Below are 19,949 nucleotides of genomic sequence, written 5' to 3'. Positions count from 1 at the left end.
CTGAACAAAACACAACAACACACTAAGTCCAGCTGTTTTGGAGGCTGACAGGCAATCCATTTGTAGTAACTGGTCTGATGACAGGAACTGGGGAAATTGAAGGTAGTGGGAATTCCTTCCTTACAAAGGCACAGCAATTTAAACACATCCTAGGCACAGCTCACACAGGGCAAAGGAGCAACTCTGACCTCCTGTTTATACCTCCCAGCAAGTGTCTGCAGCCCTAGAGATGAATCTGAAAGGTCTAATAGTGTCCAAGACAGTTCTACAGGTATTTCAGCAGTCATCCAAAAGGAAGATGGAGGTGTCCATCTGGCAAGCTTAACTGTATTTGTGAAATAATTAGGCTACATCTGAGAGGCTATCTTAACTATTAGATTCATTTATAGGAACCAAGCAATTAATTATTATAAAATAAATGTCTCCAAAGCAATTAATTGAAAAGCCAGTAGGTAATCAAGATATAAAAAAGCAGTGTTGCTGGAAGAAGAAAAGTTAGAATTATCTAAATCTAAGACAGAGGAACTGAAGAAAAACTATGGAGTAGTTTGACTGAGTGCTACCTGAGCATCTCAGAAGATTTTGGATCCCTATCCATGGCTCTACTGTTGTAGGCCACAGACAAGGAATGCAACGCTTAGTCCTCCATGTAGAACAGGGGTGCTAGGTGGGCTGGCTCTAAGGAGTCCTTCCAGCCATAGTGTTTGATGGTGCTACATAAGAGATGGAGAGGCAATTCCACCTCTTATTTAGATAAACACTGCTTTCTTCTGATCAGGGTCTGTGTACCTTGCATGACTTATTGGGTTTTCCACCTTAAGAAGTCACATAGCAAAGAGCAAGGTGATCTATTTTCATCTATCCAAGGGAAAATATAAGTACTAGCTCTGCCTTTCTTTGCCTGTCAATGTTCCCTTCACATCAGACTGATGCCTAAGATGAAAACAACCATTCTGGTACTCAGGAGTTTATTTTCTCACAAAGCTCCGCCCTGCTCACACAAGCTTATCTGATTGGACTATTTATGTCTTGGCTATTTCCCCTCCATCTAACTTGGTTAGAGAAATCCATAGTAAGCATAAATCTGCAAAAGCAAAAACAAACAAACAGGACGAAAAAGCTCTAAAGAATTTACTCTAGCTAAGACAGTGTATGTAGTAAAACGTTCTACTGCTGGGTGCAGGAAGCTTTACAAAGACACTTCATCTCGGGAGGTACATATGAAATGTACCCAGGAGAGTTCCCTATGTTGTGATCTTTTGCTACAGATTGGTTTTATAGTCTGGAATGCAGACGTGGATATTTCTCCCAATAGCTCTCAGGCCAATGCACCCTCAAAGCCAAGCAGGTCCAGAGCTTGCAGAGCTGGCCTTACAGAGACAAAGGCGCCACACAGAAAGCTCGGTACCTAGAGTTTATATCATATCCTGACTAGGCACTCTGGTTACCCATGACTTGCTCCTTTCCATTTCTGCCCTATTCATTTGCTGGTTTCATTCCCTTCACCTGGAATGCCCTCTGTCTGCGTCTCTTTTACTTCTGAAACCCTCTGGACCTGGACTGTAAGCTTCATGTCTAAGAATCTGCTTAGGCTGTCCCAACTTGGGACCCAGTGATAATTTTCTTGGCTAGCACGTGGCAGCTAGTTACCGTAATGACTAGAGTCCCTGAGACCACACTCCTAGGAAGTGTTCTGAGACCACCAGAAACATTGTCAAAGGCTGTGCAAGCTTCATGAAAGGGAAAGAATATGCAAGCTTTAACAACAGACTCAATAGAGAAGTTACGGCATCTAAGAGAAAAGCTGTAGCCTTCCGCTGAAGGGATTCAGTAGAAGTGAGTCTCAATGTCTAAAAGGGAGGAGCTAAAACATTTGGTACAGAAACAGTGTCATGAAGTTTGGCTGTGCTGACTATAGAGGTAAATTAAGATTTTAAGAGGGGAAAATAGGGAGTACAGCTAAAACAGGAAAATATATGTATTTAATATATATAAATAGGCAAATATATATGCATATATTTGTATATGTATATATGTATGTATATATTCATCACTGTCCCTCTCAGTCTGACCCACCCTTCATACATCATACAAACTCTGCCAATGCCCAAGTGAAGGGCTGTAATATATCTCGGAAGGAGAGCCTGGAGTAAAGCTGAGAAACACTGACTGTTACGATATATGTATGAGACTTTATTTATGTGTGTATTTATATATCAATACATACAAACATATACATTTGTATGATGTTTGGCAACCTCACTCATGGTATTACTGTGAAGTAGGCATGTGCTAAACATAATTAGCCCATTAAACAGATGGTAGGTCTCTGGCATCTCTCACCATATTCTAAAATGGTGGAGCTATGAGCAGGGACTGAAGAGAGTGTGTGCTTTGATATTCAGCTAACTGCAAATCCCTGTGAATTGCTACTTTCCTAAAGACAATCTGGGTAGGCTGCATTTGGCTGAGAACTGGGGATAGTTTGAGAAGCTTTAAAAATATACAGAGGGACAACTTTCCACATTCATTCAGATATAGCATCTTCATTTTTACTTACTAGAGGCATTTTATTTTTTGAAAAACAGCTTTTGATCTTAGCTCATCTGTGTTCCAAGTAAACTTCCAAATTGCTGAGCAGATAAACAACAACAACAACAACAACAACACAATCCCAACAAACACGTGCCAAGTTGAAATGATGGATAAATAAAATAAAAAAAATAAATGAAAAAAAAGTACTAAAAAAGTACACTGTTGGAAACAATGATGTTGGAAATAGGTCTGTGTTTGTGACTTACACAAGGTGTTCGCTGTGACCTGATGATCCACCCTGCACAAAATAACACGTGCTGGACGTTTGTCTGGTTGAAGGTTGAACACCATATGGTTATAACATTGCTGTTCCACTGCTCAACTGCCCCCAGAGACCATGAAAGTAAATATTCCAGCCCCTTTCCTTGTTAGTTAAAGAGGACCTCATAGAAATACAAGGATTACTATTCAAAAATTCAAAAATGTATTTGAACTGGCTTCAAGAAGACATGAAACATCAATACATCTGCAGAGTAGAGCTTGCAGTTGACTGTTCTTTACCATCTGGTCTCAAGAACACTGTCTGCTTGGAAAGTTGCATAAGCAAAGAACAAACACACAAACAACTCCCTGTACCATGTTTCTGGTCAGTTACATTGACACATTAACAAAGCAAAGCAGCTGGATACGAGCAAGCACGCCTCCCTCTGCCTTCCTCCAGAGGACAACACACACTATCTACCTCAGATCAATGGAAGGGAGAGAGGCCTCCTGTTAGAGACCTGGACTTAGAACAAACCACTCAGGAGTGACAGCCTCTCAGGGTGTCCATGCTGAGTAACTTTGGCTAGCTTGTTTTCCAGAACCATACAAAACCATGTCTGCATTTTCCAAATTGAAAAAAAAAAAGCTAAATAAATAAAAGTGGTGTATGTATAAAATGCTCCACCTAAGTATAAATGACAGAAATGATGAGCACTGATACACACACTAAATGTTAGAATACAGAAGCCCTTCAGAGGTCCCTGCTCCTGTTGGACTACACTGGTACAATCTCAGATTTTTTATGATGAAGGGTTATCCTTGAACGCTCATCATTCCTGCTTGTCAGAGATAGATTTTTCCTATTTCTTTGGAGAATCACCTTCTTCTCCACAGTTCAACCTCTCTGCCACAGAAGGAACTGTGTGTAGTGGACTCTCCACTGCCAAAGCCACATGCCATCGCTCTCAGTTTCCCAGAACCATCTCCTCCCAATGTTCTATGCTAAATGTATTCTCTAACCAGCTTTGGATTGGAAAAATCCGATACATGAGGCCTATAGAGATAATACTACTTTTGAATGCAGGATTTGTTGGAGACTTGGTGGAGTCCATTTGGACACTTGAAGGTCCTTGTTTATTCTGACTTACGGGTGTAAGTCAGAGGTGTACACTGTCAGAATTGGATTGTGAGGAATTAGAATGTAACACAGTTTAATAATTGTGTGCTTTTATTGAGGGACTATTTTCAGTGGGCTTGGCCAGAAACTCATCATTAATTACTTTATTCGGTAGGTATCTGATCCTTCAATTCAGTCCCTTGTTTCCCTCAGGCAGCTGACTAACATAAGGCCAAGGAGAAGTAAGCGTGCTTTTGTTGAGTCAGGTGAGAGAGTCAGGAGGGATTGACTTCATCAGGGAAGCAGAAGCAGGAAAGGATGGAGGAGCCATGGTAGAAAGCATTTCTGGGCTTCCAATGTTTTCTGAGGCTTTGCATAGGACTCTGGGCTATCTGACAAACCTAAAGAGACTAAGAAGAAATTATAAGAAATATTCAGTGGTATATCATCTGACCATCTTTTATTCTAGTTCCCTGAAGGGTCATTAGCATAATTTATAAACTGTGATAGGTAGAATAGGGATAGTATTGAAATTTACCTTTTGCTATCTCTGGAAATAGGATTTGTAAGCAAATTAGTAATGTTAGTTCATGTGGGGAGGATGGGAGCCTCATCTAGCCAACAGCTATCAGGTTTGCTAGTTGTAATCTTTATTTTGAAGTCAGTGCTCATGAGATTCACTTGTTAACATTCTCAAAATTTCAAACTACATAGATATGACAGGATTCATACTTTCCGCTAAATCAGGTCAGTTGTCCCTTTCCCAGTGTGTTCAAATTGGTGATTTCACAAAGTATCTTTTTAGCCTTCTGCCTACATCTTTGTATGTTTAACTTTTGTTAATAAAAAATACTAAGTTCTGTGGATTACTTTAAAATAAGCAGAGTTTGCAAGAAGCTGTCGACTTTAGAGTAGCCAAAGCTACTGCCGAGCAAAGCAGGAGCCTGGGCTGAAACTGATCCACCAGTGTCCCACAACCTGGTAATCCACAGCATCTGAAGACAGGGCAAGTGGGCTCCGAAATCCATGAAGGGACTCTTGTCTTCCCTTCAGAAAGTCACAAGAGGCCATCCTCCGTCTCGCTCTCTCTCTCTCTCTCTCTCTCTCTCTCTGAGGATGGTGGTGGGTGTAGGTGGGTTTCAGAACAACTGAAGGACTGTTTTAAATTCCACAGAGGACTAACGATTGAGTAATTCTCTCACATCTCTGTTTGCACTTTCACAGTCTGGTGGCATTGATTTGTGTCTCATAAGTAGACATTTCCTTTGTTGGTCACAAATCAATGCTACAGAACAAACCTGCCAGCACAACCCACCCCCAACTCTCTTGCAGATTAAAAACAAAGCACAGTTTACATTTTTCCTTTTCAAAAGATTAATTTCATTGGTTGGTAATATATGAAAGGAAGACAGAACACCGGTGTTCACAGTCCCTGGGGAGAGGAGCCCCTCCCTGGCATGACTGTGTTTCTTTCACACTGCCTGGAGCAGCTCTAACTGGGAGAGCAGAACTCACCCTCCACCCTGCGCCCCTGGTGTGCCCTGTTAACCCAATTAAGGCCCTCGCCTTCATCCATCACCCAGCAGCCTGGAGCAGCATGCTGTGATGTCATACTCAGATATGATTTCTTGACAGAGAAAAAAACTAAACGGCAGAAGAGGCCGAGTGTATTATGTTTTTATTCAAATCTTCTAAGAGTGGCAAAGAGGAGGTCTGTTTTTCTTGTAGTTTCCCCTGAGAGAAATAGAATACACATTTTCTCATGTGAATGGGAAAACTCAGTTTTGAAGATACCTTGGTGCTTCGACCCCATGTGGATAAGCATAAATAAAGAAGTATAAGAAAGCACTGCCTTCAAGCAGACCTCTCCTGCCCACATATAGCTACAGGTGGAAGGCAAGCAGGCACGATTTGATTTGCCCAGATTAAAAGAGCAATTTTCTCTCCTCTTTTTTTCTTTGTAAAAATAGCCAGTCGATTTTGGCCTAGCTATTTCTGACTACACCAGGCCCATTTTAATACATCACTGATTAAATGGTATGTGCCTAGCTGAAGGCACTACAGCAGGGACAAACAGAAGGACACCAGTGACCAATGCTTGTCTGGCAGTCTGGGAAGTCCATAGCTACTCCTTGCTTTCCTGTGGACTGTTGGGAACACACATTAGGCTCAAACTGACTGACGTAATTCTGGGAAGCTGAACCCTGGAATTGATTTAATTTTTTAATCCTGGCCTTAAGAACTGAGGGGCGGGGAGGGTTGACTTTTGTTTTTAAACATGAGTGGGGAAAGTACGATGTTCTAAAACGCACTGGCATCTGACATGAAGATGGTACTCAGCAAAAGATATGGAGGCTCAAGTAGCTTAGAGACCTTGTGTAGTGAAACTACACTGAAAAACAAGACAAAACATCCCGAAGTATACAGGATGCTTATGGGCATCTCCAAGAAAAATGTATTTCTACAAATTCTGATAACTATGAGAAAGTACACTTGTGAGCCATAAGAAAGGGTAATCTTAACCATTAACTGATGCCCTGGAAGCAAGCCCCGGAGCAACACTCTCCGTACTTAGAAGGCCCAGTTTCCACAGACATCCACAATATGGCGAAACGCCCCAGTCCACCCGACAGAGAGGGTCTAGTTGGCAGTGTATGCTAGGACTCAGGACCTGGGTCTGAGAATCCTCGGACTCCATTTTCAAAGCATGCCTAATTTTCCCCTCTCATTTACAGCTTCCTCTCTCCTTCTCTCCCTTCTCCTCTCTCCCGTTATCATTTACTTAATTTGTATCCTGGCCTTAATGGGGACCGAACTGTATCCAGAGGTGCTATTAAGATAAGAAATTTCAGGAAGAAAGATTTAATGAGGGGCTTAGGAGTTTCTGGAAGAGAAATAGGAAATTGTTTAGTGAGAAATGAGGGAACTAAGAACATTAACTATCCGAATGAGAGCAGTGGCTGCAGAAGAAAAGCGTTGCAGAGACACAGATGGTCTGCATTCTCCGGAACAAAAACAAACAGGAAGTAACGGGGCCAGAGCCCCCTCTCCCCTTCATTCCTCCAGCCAGCCAGCTTCAGTTAGGGAAAAAGAAAAAACCCAAACCAGAATATGTTCACATCAAAAAGTTTCCCTTCAAACACTGGGAAGTGACTAAAGTAAAAGAAACAAGAGATAAGGGCTTCTAGCCTGCAAATGCCAAGGGGACAGTGCATTCCAGGGGCGGGGGAGGGATAGATTACACATGCACAGTGTGGAGAAATTCAGGATTCTGAGCTCACTAGAGTAAACTACAGCAGACAGGTGGTACATCAGAGACACAAGGGACAGGAGAGGCTTTGCAGGTAGCTCTCCTTCCTCTGTGTGTGTGTGTGTGTGTGTGTGTGTGTGTGTTGGATGAGAGTGTTGTGGAAAGTGGTTGCTCTGGGTACAAGGGAGACAGGAGAGGCCATGGGGGAGTGGAGACTAGAGGTTATTTGAGGGTACATGGAATTAGCTAAGGTTTTAGTTGGAGCAATAAAAAGTTCTTAAGACATGGAGCTAACTGACTAAAATGCAGCTGGAATGCATGGCTAGTTCCCAGGTTAAGGGCTCATCTGTCCCCACATCTCAGCGTTGAAGTACCGCCTAGAGCACAAGCACACACATGTACAATCTGCAAAATCGGCTGCCAGGCCGTGAGGAGGAGGTGTGTGGTGTGCCAGTGCCCTCCTTCCTCATGCCCTGAAAGAGGTACAGTGCTCTGACAGGTTAATCACCGGTCCAACTGCAAACTCACAAGCCACCCCACAGAGATAAACCACCCGGGTCGCCTAAGACTCCAGGCAACAATGAGGACAGTTTTCATGTTCCCAAACTAATTGGACAGTAAGGAGTGTCTGTAAGAATAAAAGAGGTTGGGAATGGAGGATGGAAATAAAAGGGGGAAAAAGTGTCCTTGTTCAAAGTTTTAAATTACAGGCTCAGTAAAAAACTGGCATACCACCACATCCGGTCTAGTTACCAAATGGAAAAATAGGGTCATTAACATGTTTATTTGAATTACATTAGTCTTTTCCTTTCATATTTAATTTATTCTGTTAGGAAAAAAAACCAAAAACAACACTACACTCTGCATGCGGGTGAAAGGCAGGAGTGTAATGGATCAGGGAGCCGAAATACAATGATCTTCACCTATTATCTGCCTGGCAAAGGCTTTTCAGAACTTAGCAGGATCATTCAGTGAGGAAGAGAAGGGCCCAGAGAGATACAGGGTATAGCTTATTAAAATAATATGAAGCACTTTTGAATTAAGCAGTGTGAAGACTATTTGGAAAGGAAGCTAAAACAAATCAGCAAAAAAAGGCCCCATTAAAGGCTTCTTTAATGGTCTGTTTGTCCGGACACAAGGCTGGGGGTTAGTTTACTAAGATTTCTCCAAGTGAGCAGGTTAAGGAAGTCTGTGCCATTTGCATTTGAAAAAAGCCTAGTCTTAGGATGATCTCAGTCTTCTACTTCAGGACAAGGTCTGGAAATGACCTTGTGATTTTTATGGTGACAATATAGGCAAGGACATCAGGCCGGGACATACCATGGCGCTTACCTCAGTACCTTCTCCATAGTGTTCAGCCACACTTGTGCATGTAATTTAGTTCCCCTCATCCATGAGAAGGGAACAGCTCACAAGAAGAAAAGAATGAATGGACACCTTGTGCACAGGTTCTATGAAGCTTTAGACAAACAGGATGCTTGATTCTAGAGACAGTGGTGCCTGCCATGCCTGGGCTGCTGTGTCAGAGGCCCTGAGAAGACTGAGGGGTACCGGGCTCAGAGCTGCCTGACTGCATCAGTTACTACCTGAAAGGACTTTCTCCTTAGAAAGTGACCTTCAAATCTTTGTGTGGAGTGAGGATGCTAAGGTGACGAGGCGCTTTAACCCCAGACTGGTGCTGCCTTGTCACTCTGGAAGCATCAGTCTCTGACAGCAACACAGTGTATTCAGTCTAACCTCACTGTGGTTCTAAGCCTAAAGGACTGCTGGAGAGGCACAAGGCACTGGGAAAGTGCTCTGTAACCCTTGTTTAGATTCTCCGACAGCAGGGGAAATGCCTCTTGTTTTTCCTTAAGGCAAGTTTTTCCACTTTGCTCCAGACAGATCATGTTTTTGTTATGATTCTCCTCTCTGGTCCAGTTTGTTGAACAGTTTGCCAGCTGTCTCTAAGCTGAACTCTGGCTCAGAGGCAACTGCATGCATACTAAGACCATCTCGCTGGAGTCTGGAGGATTTTCACAGGGGAAGGGAAGAGTTAAATCACAATGATTCTAACCAAGGAAGCTTTCTATTTAGATGGTCAAATCCAGACAGGGATCGGATAATGTCTGTAAGGGGATGGAAAGCCGGGGAATGGAAAATGGATTTTCTTATCACGTTCTGTTATATGATGATGAATATCTTCCTGGTCTTTAAGCAAAGAATCACTTTAAACACAAGGTTGCAAACAAAGTTCATTAAAGACTGATGGCAGAAATATACCACTAAGTTTAACTAAATTCATGGATAGCAAGTTCAGAGTTATTCAGAGAAACTAGGATATGGGAAGGGAAGTAAGTAATTCCTGCAGTCAGCGACAAGGACAGTTATGACTTATGTAACAGTCCCTGGTCCTGTGGTCAGAAACTGAATGCTGACCTGAAAGGACTATGAGCCTGACCCAGTGGAGTTTTCTTAAAACCACAGACTCCCAAGATCCTCTGTGGCAATTATGATGCTAAAAGCAGGCACAGGAGGGCCAGAATGTCTGCAAACCTGCAGTCATCTACACCCTACCACCTGAGGTGTACCACACTACTCTCTCTGTAGTAGCCACCTCCTTGACTCAGGTGGGAGAAGTATGGAGCAGAGACCTTTAGAGAGGAGAAGCAAAGTGCAGGTCACATGGCTCCTAAGTGGCAGAGCTGAGATTCGAACTGTGCACATACATGGATGAACATGTATGCTGCTGTGCTTCCCAGAAATGCTCTTGGGGCCCAGCCATCTTGCTTGAAGTACCAACAACTGGTACTCGTTTGATCTTTCAGAGCTACCAGGTCCTTTTCTTCATTTTCCCTTTATCTAAACAGGACACAGTAGCTTTCTGTTAGCAAATCATGTGTATGTGTACATCTTACAGCAATGATAGCTCTAGAGCTCATTAAGAAGGAACAAGAGGAGCAAGCAGATGGCAACAAGAGGAAGGGCATACAGCTACTACCACACACAGCTAGGGATCACAACCAAGTTTAGCAGCCTATGCATATCAATGGTAAGTTGTTCTCTCTACCTCCTAAACGTTCACAGTTTTCCTAAACTCACATAGTTGAATAGAAGGAATATCTAAGAAGTGGACAAATATCACACTGCATAGTTTTGTGTGTGTTTGTAATGGTGGATGGGCTTTCAAATTGAAGGATGAAAAATGACAAATACTGGGATGGGGAAAAGGCAGAGGAGGAAAGTTCGGAATTTACTCTACAAGAGTAACTGGGTCCATCCAAATGAGTTTGCCTTTCTTCTATTTTAGTGCAGTTTGGCTGTCTTGCAAAGAGGTTGCTAACCTAAAGCAATGACGCAATGCTGTCGGAACATTTAGTGAGCTTTCAAACACCATGCTACAGAATCATCTGTGTCTTAATTTTCATTCCTGAAAACCAGGTTATTTTCCCAATATTCAGAATTATTATTCGTACTGATTTATCTTTTTGTTTTTATTGAGACAGGGTTTCTCTGTGTAGCGCCAGGCTATCCTGGAACTTGCTCTGGAGACCAGGCTAGCCTTGAACTCAGAGATCTACCTGCCTCTGCCAGTGTGTTAGGATTAAGGGCATGTACCCCCAACCACCTGGAAATATTCAGAATTATTATATATGCTTACAAGTAATTAGGATCTATCATTAAAGGTCCAGTTTATAACAAAGTCATTTCAAACCCTTTTCCAGGGCCTCTTCCTCATGTATATTCCTGCTCTTCCTTCCTTTTCCTTCACGATTTATCCACACATGCAGTAGGTTCTCAGAACTCTGTGGAGCAACTTAAAATTCTCATAAATATTCCCTCAGAAGCACACCTCTCAGAGAGTGTCTACCAGTGGCCAATAGATGAGAAAGTTAATAGACTTTGATATCATTAAGAAAAGAGAATCTATGTTTGAGAAATGCTTTTATTTGTTAAGAACGTGTCCATATAAGGGCTTACATTCCTTCGACACCAATGTGATGACAGGACTGCAGACATGGCCTAGGGATGTGTCATTACTAAACTCAGAAAAGCCATGCCACTGCTTAACTGATCAGCATCAAAGAAGAAAGATAGTGCAGGGAAAACGTCAGAGCCGACTGCATCCCTGCAGCATCCCTGAGGAGAACATGATAAACAGGCATGCTGAGGGCCGGAACCCAGCACATACTATAACCAGGAGCTTTGGGCTCTGCCTCTAGAGCTCTATATGAACCACATGTGCAGAGTGCAAGGAATTCATGGAACTGGCCAGTTCCAAATGCCCTCAACTGTGCACTGAAGGGCTCCTTTCAAATAGAAAGTTCCAGTTTTGTGAAAGTTGTCTGGATGGTTTACTTGGTTACAAGATGGATTTAATGTGGTTACCACCACAGATTTAGTTCCTAAGCAAATCATATGGCTCAGTATAATATTTTGTTCTGAGTACCTTCTCAGTAAATATTTATTCAGTGAGTAAATGTCTTGGGATACAGAAAAAAATTCATTTCATAGTCACAGGTTTTAATTTAAATTAAAATGGATAGCTGCCAAAACAGAACACTGGGTATCAGTATTAAGGTGTCTGAGCCCATGAGCAAAATAATTCAAGACATAACTCTCACTCATGTTGAGGTTGTGGTATTGCTAAAAGCAGCTATGCCACAAGACAAGACAATGACCATTTGGTATTTTTCACATCAGGAGAGAGTGCTCCTCCTAGCATCCTCTTCCAAAAGGACATAATTAATCACCAGCAAACTCCCTGAGTTTATTAAGATTATATTACCAGTCCATCAAATGCTCACAGCATCTAGCTGGGGTATGAAAATGACAGATTCATTTTCTTCACTCTTCACATGGGAAAACAGAAATTTGCCTCTATCACAGTCACCCCAACTCTTTTGAGGGGTGGGAAACAATTAAGTCAACCAGTACTATAGCTTGATCCACTATGTCTTTGTAAAACATTGGCAATAGACTTTGCTAATGTGTGGGGTGTCCAGTGGTCAAAGTGTCAATAAAAGTTCCATGGATTTTGCTTCAGATAATCATGAGCAAAGAAACGTATAAACCTACAGAGATGCTCACCAACACCAGCTACCTCGCTAACACGGTCAGACAGACCTTAACTAGAATTCCTTAGCAGTACCTTAAAAATACTGAACAGGACTAGAACCTGGAAGATTTTTGGCATCTTCAATTGCTTTTAACATCTGGGTTTTGGTTTGGCTTTGGGGTGTACTGTTTTCTCTTTTTTTCCTTGTCTAGAATCTGGCCACAGCAAGCATGCGCTGCTGACAGAGCTCCCTCACTGCCTATAGAACAGTGGTCAGCAGTGACTGGTAAGCGCCAGTGTTTTATTTTAGTAGCCTGGATGGAGTTCCAGGAGCAGCTGTCCTCACTGCACACAATCAGGTCCTCTTTTCAGGGGGTTATAACTCAACCATCAAAATACCAAAATATGCTTTGGTTTGAAACTTGGTGTACAGAGACTCAAGCCTAGGAATGACTGTGGTTTACTTCCAAATTTAAGAAAATATTGAATTTTGTAGGTTATTTATTTACTGTTTTCAAATATGTTTGAAGAGTTGTTTAAACTTTCCATAGGAAAGTGTACTAAAAAAAGCATGCCACTTTATTACCTTTGGCCATTCATTTTGAATTTCAGCACATCAATGGAAGAACTAAATGATGGAGCAAACATTTATTTGTTTTATTTTCTTACCAAATACAGATGTTCTGTCCACTTGGGTCCTCATCAGTGCTCAGAATGTTGGTGTGTTGTAACATAATGAAATAAAGGCGCTAACGTCTTTGTTCTTTTCAGTGGTGTGCAGAATGGAGTAATGAGTTCGTGTTTTGGGCCCTGTATAACTCAAGAACTCATTTCAACTTAAATAAAGTAAGCAATTAGTTCATAATATGGCCTAATCACCTCTGGTATTTTGAAACAAACAAAACCACAAAAATGGCTGTTGTACATTTGCACTTAATTACTTCCATATAAAATACTCCTGTGGATTCCATTACAGGTGACACAAATTTCGGATGTAAGCTCTGTTTGTGATAGGGGTCTGGACTATTGTTGTGTAGATTCCCATGAAGATTCTGTATCCTTCCCTTCTCTTTTCCTACAGAAAGCCAGCCTATCCAGCACATTCTTACCCTCCTAGTTGGCAAAAGAAAGGCCTTTAAAGACCCTGGAGAATAGGTTATATTCTACATTGGCTCAAAAGGATGTGAAAGAACACTGAGAGGCACGTATCATTCCTAGAACTTCTGCAACATTTCATTCTGCACTTGGAGGCAGAACATTCTCGCCTGCGTACATGTCTACTTGGGATGTCCTTGGAGACCAGGACAGCCTTATGGAAATGTGTCTGAGAAAAAGACCCAACAGAGCAAATAACTTTGCTCTGTCTCTAATGTAAATGGGGAAACCGCATAGTAACAGTGTAACTGTGAGTTCTAGCCTTAAAGAGATTTTCTTGGCTTGGATTTTTTTCCTACCCACTCCTTCAGATACATATGATCGAAGTATATGTAAGAGACCAGTGGTGCCAACCCAAAGTACTGCATGTGATCTTGGGTTACTTTCCCATCATGCAATGTGTGCAGCGGCACTGGGACTGAACCCAGTGAGTCGATGATTAAAAAAACTGAAAAGCAGACTATGGAACCTTGTTGGTGTGACTTACAAACCATACCCTCTGCTTCATAAGTAGGTATAAAGAACCCCAAATTGGCTCTAAACTGCTAGGCTAATCTGATCTATCTGCCAAGGGATCAGCTTTCACTGGTGAGAATCCAGGTTGTGTCCTTGGCATGAGCTCACCACCAGGTCAGCCGTGTAGCTCACAGGTTTCCAGGTGACGTTAGATGTCACCATGCAGTACTAGCACTCTGGATTTCAAGACAGAAAATCCAAGTGCAACTAAACTTTTTCCTGTTGTGACAGTTTTATGGACGTCACTCCTTTTAGAACTTAGGCCAACATCTTCTTCTGATGTTTGGTTTGGACGAGCTTCTTCTGTAGCTTGGAGTCATGCAACTCCTTCAGCCGCAGCCTTGCAATGCTCACCAGCTGTGGACATCCCTCAACTAAGTACGTCTTCCACACAATGGGTACTCAGGAAACATCTTTTGCGGAATGGAACTAGCTTTGCTGTAAGGGAAAATGGGGTATGCAACAGAGTTCTAAGTGAACTTGAAGGAAGACTAATAGATCTTGAGTGTGTGTTTGTAAAAAAAAAAAAAAAAACAACCAGGCATGTAAAACAAGTGGGTTTTGATATAGCCTCCCAAGGGAAGAAGTAGAAGTTTCATTACTCAGGGCATTTTAAACTAGAATAGACAAAACACTAGAGGGATATGTTGAAATATGCGTAGTCTGTCTGTGAATTAGTGTTTACTTTCAATATAATTATAAGTGAAGCAACACTGCAATGGGAATTTTTCATACACATGAAAGCTATGGCTACTATGTTTCCACGTCGACCATATGTTGCACATATTGGTTGGAGTGGCTGTGTATCCCTACTGCCCTCTAGTGGATAACATGTAAGGCCTACCTGATTAGCTGATCTAAGGAGCTACTGCAGTTTGGGGGTATATCAATCCTTAATCATTTAGGGTAGAAAGAAAATAGCTGTGTTGATGCATTTTCCATCAAATTATAAAATTGAAGGGCATTAAAAACAACAGAGTCTAACTCTGTAATTAAGACTGCCATTTAATGTTTGTTCGCACACGGTATTCATTTCTGTGTGTCCCTGCCAAAGACCCATTGTGTAATGTTGTCCTCACATGACATTAAAAACACCAGTTCCCTGGAAAATGTGAAAAAGCAACTGTGCTGCCTTGAAATACATGGGGCTTACTTTTGGAAACAGAAAATTAATACGGATGCAGGAAGATAACTTGGAACACAAATAATGGCTCGAAGAAACTTGAAAATCAGTTCTGCTCCTTAAATGTGAGCAAGCCCATCGATCGGTGCTGGATGGGGGTGTGTTGGCTGTTACTCAGAAGTGGGCTGGCAGACCGAGCTTCAGCACAGGGACGCTGCTGCTCTGCTGGGAGGGGAGGCTGAGTAACTATGCTTTCAGAGTACTGGGGCAGGAAAGGGAAATCCAAACCCACACTTGTACTTCAGCCTGCACTTAACGCTCTCACATTTGGGTGGTTTGTATGGTACAGAATCCAGAAGCCTCACCTCCAGTGACGAGGGAGACAGACATGCAGAGTCATTTAGCATTTTGTCATTATGACACAGGGTGGATGGGAAGGCAGTTCTCTTCGTATCTTATTAATTTTTCCCCCAAATGATTTACAGTCTAGCCACTATTTTTAGTCCCATATTTGACATGTTAAAGAAGTCTCCCAAAATCCTACGAGAAAACAAACAACCGATAAACCGGGCAGAACGAATACGATTCACACGACGAGGTGCACATCCTGAGCCTTCTGAGTGCTGCAAACTATTGGCTCTTTCCACAAATATGCAGAAAGAAAAATGGGCGAAATGGACTCACTCTTTAAGTGTCAGGAATTATTAGAAGCTGGTGATGTGTGAGCGGCTGCACATCTCGGGAGAGCATCTGCACGGGCACAAACCCTTTGAGCAAGTGACCACCTTCCCAGTCTGTGATTTGGTAAAGAAGCAATGGTTTGGCATATCCAAAGCAGAGACTAAGGATTCCTGGGTCACTGCAAAGAAACCAGGGCCAGCAAGGCGACTCAGTTGGTAAAGGTGTCCACTGCCGATCATGACAACCAGAGTTTGATCCCAGAACCACAATAGGAGAGAACCAACACCCTACAAGTTTTCCTCTGACTTCCACATGCCTACCATGGCTAACATGCACCCACACTCATACACACATGCACGTGTAAGTACACACTCATATACAGTGAATGAATAAATGTAAAAAATCCAAAAGAGAAGAAAACAACAGACTAAGAAAATGGTATAGCATAGCCTAAGATACTATGACCCGATAAGGGTTCTAAATGCTCTCTCTTCATCTCAGTCAGATTTCCTGTTTAGTTATTGGTGGCTCTACAGTGAAATGAATGGAAGCCCTATGAGAGCCAAGGGTAAACACTGTTAAGATAACTGATAAGCCTGGGAGCAGGGGGACATTTTGGAGTTCTCCTTGGTGTTCAACCCAGGGAAATCAGTGCTGCATTTTAAATAGGAATCTTCTTTCCATACTAACTGTAGTCAGGGTGGAACTGTGTGCTGCTACCTTCGCACAGGCAGCCCATTGGAGCCAAATAGGACTAACTCAGAATAAAAAGGTGTCCCTCCACCTGTGCACATGGGGTCAGGAGAGAATGCCTGACCAGGAGAATGATGTCTCTTTGACCTTCCTCTATTACTTCTCTGGTGTTTAAAAAAAGTCACAGCCCTCTAGAGAAGAACACCTAGACTTTTGTATGTTCTGGCTTTCTCTTGGGGTGTGGGTGTGGGTGTTCTGGCTTTTATAGGGTGAAATATCACTGTTAGAGCCTAGAGATGCTTAGCTATGAAAGACTCTCCCTTTCTGTCCGGCAGAAGACTGAATGAAAGAACCGTACGAGGGGGAACAAGCTTCTCACAAGCATAGTCGCACAGCACCAACTCTCAGTGTCACTTGCTAAAACCTGAGTCAAAGCGTTTCTCACTTGATTGGCAGTGAGATGGCAATCATGCAAAGGGAACTTGATTGCCGGGTCCTTACTTTCCCATCAAGTTTTACAGTCTCTCAATTTTTTATTTTTATTTTTTAGTTTCTTATATCCACATGAAAGTTTACCAAGAGTAGACAGTAAGTTGGAGTCTAGACGTTTGCCAGCTCAAGACACATGCTCACCAAATGGTGAGGTCCTCACTCAAAACCCCAGCAACACAAGAGGAGCTCTGTCTGCCCAGCAGCCTTTCAGAGGCATTAAGGGCAAGAGAGAAGGTAAGTAATTCACTATGCGTCCCCATTTCTATAATGGGGAAGGACGTCTTGATACATTTACAATACTCCTCTGGGGATATTTCATCAGTTATACCTAAACTCTAATGGACAATAATTGATTTGAACTTTCCACTTAGCACAGAGCTGTAAACAGCCTCACTGCAGACGGCAGCAATGAGCTGACAGTTTGTAAAGTGGAGAGAGATTCAGAAAAGTTTGTACTGGGTCAAGCCGTAGCCTAACAGCTTTTGTATCCAGGGAAGAAACAGTTTGTCCTCCTGGTTTTAATAGCTAGGCTAATAGAGTTTCAAGCCTGCAGTAGGTCTAGGTTATCTTTTGAAGGCATTCCATCCCAACCCCTCACTATTATGACCGTTTATAACCCAGTCATAAAGATGCACTCCTGATCAAGGCTCACATCGGGCCACAGTCAGAACGCAACTCTCTGAATGCTAATTTCTTGGAGAAGAAAAAATAAGACATAAAAGTCACTTTAAAACTAGTGTGTGTGTGTGTGTGTGTGTGTTAAAATCTTGTTGAGTCTGATAGAATATTGTCTCAGGGAAAATACTTTTGTCTTCTAAAGCCCACCATCTTGCTGCCATATCCTGCTTTTTATAGCCTTCTTTGTTTTGGGCCCAATCTTAGCGTACATTTTTGGAGTGGCTGAGGCTCACTGTACAGTAAGGCATGAACTGAGCCCCTTACTAGCCTGGGTGAATGTTCAAGCTGACAAAATTTTGGGGAATCTCAGCTCTTGGAATCTGCTCTCTTCCCACTGGCCATGATAACAGGCTCTAGAAGATAGAGATCTTACTTAGATCTCTCAAACTTCTGCTCAAAACATGATAAGACTTTCCTACTTGTCTGAGAGCTGGGGTTTGGAGGTTTCTTGTAGTGGGTACAAAGCTCATCTGAAAGCTATACTCAAGACAAAAAAAAAAACCCCAAAACCCAAAACAACAACAACAACAACAACCAGATGCCTCTTTGAATAGCTGCTGTTAACCTCCTGAGTATTAATTATCTATACACCTGTGGCTATGAAGTAGACCTTATGCAGTAGTCTGTAAGAGCTTAGAAAAGCCATTTTAGTCTGACATGTGAGGAACACACAACAAGAAAGCAAGATGTTTCTCCTTATGAACAACTTCTAGTTGATATTACTGTATATGAATTTGAAGTGAAATATGAATTTTCTGGTGACTTAGCTGATAAGACTGCAAGAGCAAAACATTCTGCTCTAAGTTGCAGTTCCCTTTCTGGAAATCTATACAGAACATGAAACAACCACATATTTGTGTAACATTTTTTTCTAGAGTCTAAACCACATTAGAATTAATGTGAATGAATATAACTTGTTCTTCCTAGCCCTGGTCACCAACCATCTCTGCTTCTGGTTCTTGCACTGATTATGTAGACAGCTCTAGACAAGGAAGGTACTCAGGCCCTTCACAGCCCCAGAATTCCCCATTCCTCCTTTGGGGAGAATGATCTCTCGACATCCCTGTTTACTTCCTGAGAAGGTGATAAAATTATGGCACAAGCCACTGAAAAGAATTGGTAGTACTTATGTTGGGTCAATCTCCTTGACCTTTAACCAATGGCAGAACTGGGAGTGTGTATCACCCCCTTGGATAGACTCCAATGTAGAAAGGTCATTTTCTATTATTTGGCTGTTGTGGCTTAACCATACCGATGTTATTTTCTAGGCAAATCTATTCCCACCATGGTTTAAGGCAAAGGGCAGCATTTTAATATTGAATCTTTAAATCAAATCCAGTACCCTCAAATTTGATCAAAGTAGCTAATGTTCTGTTAGCTTATAAATGAACCCCTAAGTCTGTTTTTTAGCACCACACGTCCATAAAAGTTTAACCCAACATTTCATACTGTAGTACCTAATGAGTACAAATTATCCCTTCAGTGGTCAACAGTGTATGGAACAAGAACCAGTCTAGAAGGTACTAACACTGTGGACCTTTACTGCAGTAAGCTTTGGTCTTCACAAATATCACTAAGTATAAAATGGTTTAAAATTAAAATGATGAGCTGGGCGTGGTGGCGCACGCCTTTAATCCCAGCACTTGGGAGGCAGAGGCAGGCAGATTTCTGAGTTCAAGGTCAGCCTGGTCTACAAAGTGAGTTCCAGGACAGCCAGGGCTATACAGAGAAACCCTGTCTCAAAAAACCAAAAAAATAAAAATAAATTAAAAATAAAATAAAATAAATAGATGAATGAATAAATAAAATGATGAAGCGTGAGACCTTTAATCTGAGCACTCGGGAGCCTTTGAGTTTAAGGCCAGCCTGATCTACAAAGTGAGTTCCAGAGCTACACAGTGAGACATTGGGTTTTTGTTTTGTTTAAGGCCAAACTAAATGAAGAATGTATAACTTAAATCCACTTCCTATTTGATACCAACCTTGGTATTCAAAGTGCCATAACTCATTAAAAAAAAAAAAAAAAAAAGACTGGTAGAGAGAAAAGGCCAAAGAACTTTCCTGCCTTGCCTCACATGTTAAGAGGTAATTAGGTAGGGGTCATCAGTGAGATGATGGGCTGTCTACCTTACTCTCCTTACATGCAGCTCAGATCGAACTTCAGAAGTCAAACCATACAAAACACTGTGATGCCCCACTGAAGATTTTGTGAAAATATAGTTGGTCCCCATTTGCCTGTGATAATTTTAGTCAAGAGCTGGTAGATGTCAGTGTGGATGAGCCAACTGAGTTCTAGATTGTGGTTTTACACAAAAGCTTGAAGAATGAATGGAGGAGCTGTTCTTGAAAAGCCGGTGGATGATTCTAGGATTGATATACCCCACATGCTACATTGACTGCTGTCACA

At 42.0% G+C, this 19,949-nt stretch overlaps 1 protein-coding gene across 23 annotated transcripts in view; it reads right to left on the bottom strand.

Moving 5' to 3' along the window:
• Zbtb20 (zinc finger and BTB domain containing 20) overlaps positions 1-19,949 on the bottom strand; it is a 751,404-nt gene that overhangs the window by 86,241 nt on the left and 645,214 nt on the right. The gene's annotated exons all lie outside the window — the stretch shown is intronic.

The sequence above is a fragment of the Mus caroli genome, chromosome 16 (genome assembly GCF_900094665.2).
Source record: "Mus caroli chromosome 16, CAROLI_EIJ_v1.1, whole genome shotgun sequence".
Taxonomy (NCBI): Eukaryota; Metazoa; Chordata; class Mammalia; order Rodentia; family Muridae; genus Mus; species Mus caroli.
This window is presented reverse-complemented; position numbering and strand designations above follow the sequence as displayed.